The sequence below is a fragment of the Ascaphus truei genome, unplaced genomic scaffold (genome assembly GCF_040206685.1).
Source record: "Ascaphus truei isolate aAscTru1 unplaced genomic scaffold, aAscTru1.hap1 HAP1_SCAFFOLD_562, whole genome shotgun sequence".
NCBI classification, from domain to species: domain Eukaryota; kingdom Metazoa; phylum Chordata; class Amphibia; order Anura; family Ascaphidae; genus Ascaphus; species Ascaphus truei.
In genome coordinates, this window is record NW_027456894.1 from 247555 (window position 1) to 254182 (window position 6628).

At 45.3% G+C, this 6628-nt stretch overlaps 1 long non-coding RNA gene across 1 annotated transcript; it reads left to right on the forward strand.

Moving 5' to 3' along the window:
• The first annotated feature begins 1477 nt into the window (after positions 1–1477).
• LOC142485352 (uncharacterized) lies at positions 1478–6613 on the forward strand. The gene is made up of 3 exons (XR_012798395.1): positions 1478–1848; positions 4078–4254; positions 6486–6613. It is a non-coding gene; the product is annotated as an uncharacterized LOC142485352 (long non-coding RNA).
• The last annotated feature ends 15 nt before the right edge of the window (positions 6614–6628 follow it).

Here is a 6628-nt window from a genome sequence, read left to right on the forward strand (position 1 = left end):
TTCTATTGCATTGGTTTTGCCTTGCTGTAATCTGATTGGCTAAATTTGGTCATGTGATCTGAAATCAGAGCTACAGATTCAAATTTTTGAAACTCTTGAATCTGAGCACCGAGGACAGCTCACGGGCACGCGCGGGGGAGGGGGGGCGCGATCATGCAGGCCACACACATTGTTGCAATGTGTCTCATCGCGACCAGTGTGAGCGCCCGCACCATCTCAGCGGAAGCCTGAGACACCCCGCTAGCTCAGAGCCAAGATGTCTGTAAAAGTCCGGAGTGAAAAGGCTTCGGCCGACTAAGGTGTTAAAGCTGCAGTTCAGGCTCCTTTTTTTTTTTAACTTCAATAGTTTCATCTGGGCAATCTCTACTTACCTAAAAAAACTGCATAGCTGCCAGTCAATTCGTTCTCCGTCTATTGATCGGCACAGTTTGGCGACATCTTTAAATATGAGGAATGTAAATCGTTGCTATAGGAACAAGCATGCTTGTTAAAATAGAATACAAGAAAATTGGTCTTTCAAAGTTGTTGTTTTTTAAAACAGAAAATGCTAAAAGTATTTTTCCTTACTACAGAACTGATTTATTAAAAAAAACACATGCAGGATATTGCCTGAACTGCAGCTTTAAGTGGGGAGGGGTAATGCAAGTATCCCCATTTTAGTGAATATGGAGCCGAGCTTACAATTAAATTCTTGATTACTGTAACCTCCTGCTGTCCGGCCTTCCTGCATCTCACATGTCTCCCCTACAATCTATCCTAAACGCTGCTGCCAGAATCACTCTACTCTTTCCTAGATCTGTCTCAGCATCTCCCCTCATGAAATCCCTCTCCTGGCTTCCGATCAAATCCCGCATCTCACACTCCATTCTTCTCCTCACTTTTAAAGCTTTACACTCTTCTGCCCCTCCTTACATCTCTGCCCTAATTTCTCGTTATACACCATCCAGACTCTTGCGTTCTTCTCAAGGATTCTTCTTTCTACCCCCTTTGTATCTAAAGCCCTCTCCCGCCTTAAACCTTTTTCACTGACTGCCCCACACCTCTGGAATGCCCTTCCCCTCAGTACCCGACTTGCACCCTCTCTATCCACCTTTAAGACCCACCTTAAGACCCACTTGCTTAAAGAAGCATATGAATAGCACTGTGGATATTCTGAACACATGATACATAAAGCTTGGCTCCTGCAGACGCACTTACCAGAACTCCCTCCTACTATCACTGTACGTTCTCCCTACCTACCAATTAGACTGTAGGCTCCTCAGGGCAGGGACTCCTCTTCCTTAATGTTACTTTTATGTCTAAAGCACTTATTCCCATGCTCTGTTATTTATATTACCTGTTATTTATTTGATTACCACATGTATTACTACTGTGAAGCGCTATGTACATTAATGGCGCTATATAAATAAAGACATACAATACAAAGAAAACTGACAATTGGATTAGAACCGGTTTCATAATCAGTGCCTTTCCTCACAGATTCACTCTCCCATTATCACGTCTGTAGCAAAGTGTAGGGAGACTTTTAGCCCCATCGCTGGCATCTGTGCCTGCAACGCATTCCGAAGGGGATAAACACGCAATTGGGGCACCAGAAGGAAGCAGAAGGCACCTCACTCAGCCAAAGTCATGTTAAAAAAACTCGGACCGCCCACCTGACCTGAGGGGGATTCATTTGTCGGCGAAAAGCCGTGTGCGCGAGGCTGGCGGAAGTGACGACAGGCGCGGGCTCGTGTGGTTGTTGCTGCGCAGCATTCCCAAAAGAGAAGAAAAGACGGCGACACTAGCACAGCAGCGCACGGTGGTCACATTGTAACCTCCCCGCCAACCGATCCGCGCGCCCGACAGGTGAGCCAGGCCGAGAGCGGGTAGAGGGGGACGGGACAGCACAGCAGTTAATCGTATCTGGTTTTGAGTACCATATCTTTCCCGTCCGGTAAATGATGGACGCTCTGACCACACGCTTTGTACCTGCCTCTCATCCCCGAGGAGAACACGAGTACTCTGGATGCGGCCTATGTTTTGCCCATACTCTCCCTGTATGTAACGGCGCGTGCTCTACCTTGTACAAGCCTGCAGGTGCCCCAGTGACTTGTCATATCCAGTAGCTTGCATCCGATGCCCCCATAGATTTCAGCAACTCTGAAGAATCACGTTTAATCTATTACTACTGGCACCCAGATACAAATTAGAAAGTCACACTTAAAAATTGTAAATCCCGCTGATAAAGCGAAAGGGTGAGAACCACCCACCTGGTTACCCGGCCGCCCTCTCCGGGGTGATGGCTGACCTCCACATCTATTGACTCGCAATCATAGTGTGAGGTTCACCTTGTGCACATCAGTTGCAGCACCTTTCTGAACATAGCTGTGTCCCCCAATCAGGGTTACATGAACTTCTTAGACTAGACCTTACCGTGCCTCTTCTTTTCGCTCCATCAGGGTCTTTGCTGTTTCATACCACTTTTTTTTTATTTTTTTAATATCCCCTGTAAATGTAATTACTCTTTTTGATCGCCAACTCTTGGGACTTGGGTTGTCAATCACTGGGAATATTCTAAACCTTTACAAACTGCTAAAGAATAGGTGAGTTGAGATGTTCACTACATTAATTTTGCAAGATGTCTTGTGATTGTGATTATTGGCTAATAGGGAGTCTTGGAATACATTTCTTAAACAGTGCAATTTAAAATAAAAGGCTTTATTCCTGATTTAGAGCAAGTAGTCACCACCAGAACTGAAGACACAAGTGATATCCATCTCATACAGCTTACATTTTTTTTTTTTTTTAGATGTTTAATTTTATTAAATTCATGTGTACAAACCTTAAAGCAGGGGTGTGCAAACTTGAGCTTTGCCCCCCTACCTGAGAGCCGCAGCATTTGTGCCCCCCCTTCTCCAATGACTGCGTCAAGAGACGCCACCCGCAGTGTCACTTGACACATTGCCATGGTTACGCGTGACGTCTCTTGACGCTGTGTCGCCAAAGACCCGTCTGGCAGCAGGTAAGCGAGTTACAGGCCTCCCCCGGCATTTAATTTAAATGCCGTTGGGAAGAGCGTGGGGCCTTTAACCGCCCATGCCCCCTAGAAATTCACGCCCCCCAGTTTGCACACCGCTGCCTAAAGTATTTATTCTCATGTAGAATATTCTCATCAGACCTTAGAATTATTTTTTCAGCCTGACACAAAGGACCAGAAAAAATAAATGTATAGAAGCACTCTCGTATACACTCAACATAAAGAGGCATGGTCAGGTGTGACACTTAAACAATAATAAATCACAAGGGTATGAATTGATTGGTTCATGCTAATAGGTGATGCTGGCTGGCCAGTGTACCTGCATCCCCTTGTCGGAAAGAGTGCACGTGTAACACATTGCTCACCACAAACGAGGCGCGACCGGGGGGCTGAGGTAGGAATTGGTATAGAATGCCGACCACAACCGCGAGGGCGTGTCTAGAGTCAATAGATGTGGAGTGTCTAGGATAGTCTTGCATGCCGGGTCGGGGTTATAGAGGACCGTGTAAACGTGATACTTGCCGGGTCTAGGAGTGGACAGTAGCGGATCGTTGGGGTACGTAGCCGGGGTCAGGATTGGAGAGAGTAGAGTCGTCGTAAAGCCAGGGTCAGTGCAGGAGAGAGCAGGATTGTTGTATTCCAAAGCCAGGGTCAGTGCAGGAGAGTATCACAATGTTCAAAGTCCAAGGCAGGGTCAGGCAGCAAGGTAGTCAGGCAAGGCAGGATGCAGCGTCACAAAACTGGAGTTATGCTCAGCAATGAATGAGGGTTCAGACAGTATAAATAGGACCTCCCTCCAATGGGAGGCAACCAGGAAGTGGAGGTGCCCTCACTGATAGGCTGCTGGATCGTGCAGGTGCGTCCTATTGTGCAGCCGATTTGGAATGGGGGTGGGACCTCTAGAGAGCACGCGTAACCCGTGCATCAAGCTGGCGACCTGGTCGCTCGCCATTCGTGCGCGTCACGGTACCCAGGGGAGTGGAGACCGGAGGCGGGGCCCGGGGAGAGAAGGGAGGAGCGTGTATGACCACCATGCTGTGTATCTCCGATGTCGTCAGGGGGCGGAGACCACAGGATGCCGGAGAGAGTGCATTCTGCGCATGCGCTGCGCGTCGATGCCGCGGGGGGGAACGCGCACCCTGGACACGGGAATCGCGGAGACAGACGGGACCTGCGCGCCGCGCATGTGAACCACCGCTGACATGCCCTTCTTGAGTGCCACTAGATCCGGACAGGTGAGGGTTAATGGGACAGAACCACTGGAATGGCGAATCCTCACAGCATGTTACTAGTTAGGAAAGGGAGACACTAGGATTTTCCATGCAAAATTTGATACGTTTTGCAATATGTCCTATATTTCATGAGTAATTTCCCTTTTCCCTATGTAAGAATTCCCCAAATGCCTTATGGACACAAACTGGGTACGAATAAATGTTTCACACTGCAAAGTACATTTTGCAATTGGCTTTACTAGCGTAAAGAAATTATGTAATTTGGATTTCTTAGATGCAATCACCCTTTTGGAGTCAAACCTTTTTTTTAAAACTTTTTTTTGTTTTGTGTAAAATTACTGTTTTATTTTTACAGCATCCTCTGAAATGCATGATCAGATATTTAAACGTTGTCTTTGCATCTCATCATAATTACTTATTAAACATACCCTGCCAAAAACAACCCTTTACATTTATTTAAGGACACAAATAAGATTGTTTAATTATTTGCAAAGACAACATTTTGTTTTTTTTTTTTGTTTCGGTGGCAATATTGTAAACCTCTTAGCGTGTCCCCAAGGCTTAAATCAACTTTGTTCAGCTCAGGAGACCCCCTGCTGACGCACGCTATGAATAAAATTTAAATGTAAGCAGCTTCATTACCTCGAAGCTACTATCCGCTAAGGTAATTATTTTTTAATTGAGAGGGGGGGGGGGGGGTGTCACGATGGACATCAACTTTTATCAACACATTTATATTTCTGGGTACTTGATTGAACAGAACAAGTTGCAAAATAAATTGTGATTTATTTCCTTAAAGCTGCAGTTCAGTCAATATCCTGCATGTGTGTTTTTTTTTTAATAAATCAGTTCTGTAGTAAGGAAAAATACTTTTAGCATTTTCTGTTTTTAAAAAAACAACTTGAAAGACCAATTTTCTTGTATTCTATTTTAACAGCCATTTGCTAAGGCACTGCCCTTCATGTTCTGTCACAAGCCCTGGCACACCCCTTTGTCAGCCCTGCCCTGCCCTCCCACTAGCACATGTCAGTGCAGGAGTGCTCATGAATATTCATGAGCTGCCAGTCAAGCAGATTATAAACAAATCCAGCTTTAATATGTCACCAAATTTCGACCTATCAATACATGGAAAACGAATTGACCTGCAGCTATACAGTTCTTTAGCTAATTAGAGATTGCACACATAAAACTATTGAAGTAAAAAAAATAAATGTAAAAAAAAAAAAAAAAATAAGACTGAACTGCAGCTTTAATAGACAAACTCACGACATCTGCAGAATACTCTTAAAACCACACTCACTGGGATCAGGAAACAAATAAATTGTCATTGGAACGAAAGAAATGGTCCTTTGCTTGCCAGTGCAAGAAATGCAGCCTTGGTTTTAAAAGTCCTGTGGTTATGTGTTGTTAACCCCTTCACTCCTGACTGGATGCTGCTGTACTGGAACAAAGTCTTGCATCTTTACATCATGGATTAAATTCAGGAATTACACTGGGAAATACCTGGGAGGCCACAGTTATAGACTGCTCAAAGCTATCTTTAACATGTGGATCCAAACAAAAAAACCCACAAATAGCCAAGTGACCCACAGTTCCTAAGACCGGTCAAAAGGGCTGTCCGGTGGCAGGGTGCATGGGTCAGGTTGATGCCCATGCCACTTAGCATACCTGGGTTACACCCATTTCTTGGGGCCACTGTGTCTGGTCTCTGACTCCAAGGTGTCACTAGCCTGACATCCGCTGTGCATCAGTATGTCAGTATTGTATACATTATGGGCCTATGTGTCTTGTCATAATTGACACTCTTTTAGACAGGGGGACTCTAAATCTGTGGGAGCCTTTTGAGGCTCCATCATAAAAATAATTACAACCCTTTCAGGCTTGGTCATAAAAATACCGAAGCCTATTCACCCATATCACAGCTGGATGTCCAAGTAATTCCTGCTTAGACTTAAAAAAAATACCTCCTGCCTTACATTTAAGATCTTCTATCATGTGTTGGTTAGAGGTTTATGGCAAGCAATGCATCTTGTCTTTTACCCTCGCAGACAGGGAATGGCCTGCACATGGAATAAAAATGGCGGGGACAGGGCAACAACAGTAATGCATGGCAAATCAGGTATTAACCCTTTCCGCCCCGTCACAGGGGGGTTGATACTAATGTGGGGGAGTAGGGGGTCTCCTGAGCTGACCAAAGTTTATTCAGCATATCTCTTACTGCGCTTCTATTACAGACAGGCAGACCCCGGGATGGACTCGCACAGCAGGACCCCTTCTGTGTTAATCCGATTTGGCCATTAAGTTTGCAACCTCCACGCGGCATAACACAACATTTACCCTGGTAAATGTTAGAATAATGGCCGCTGCACTGTATCTG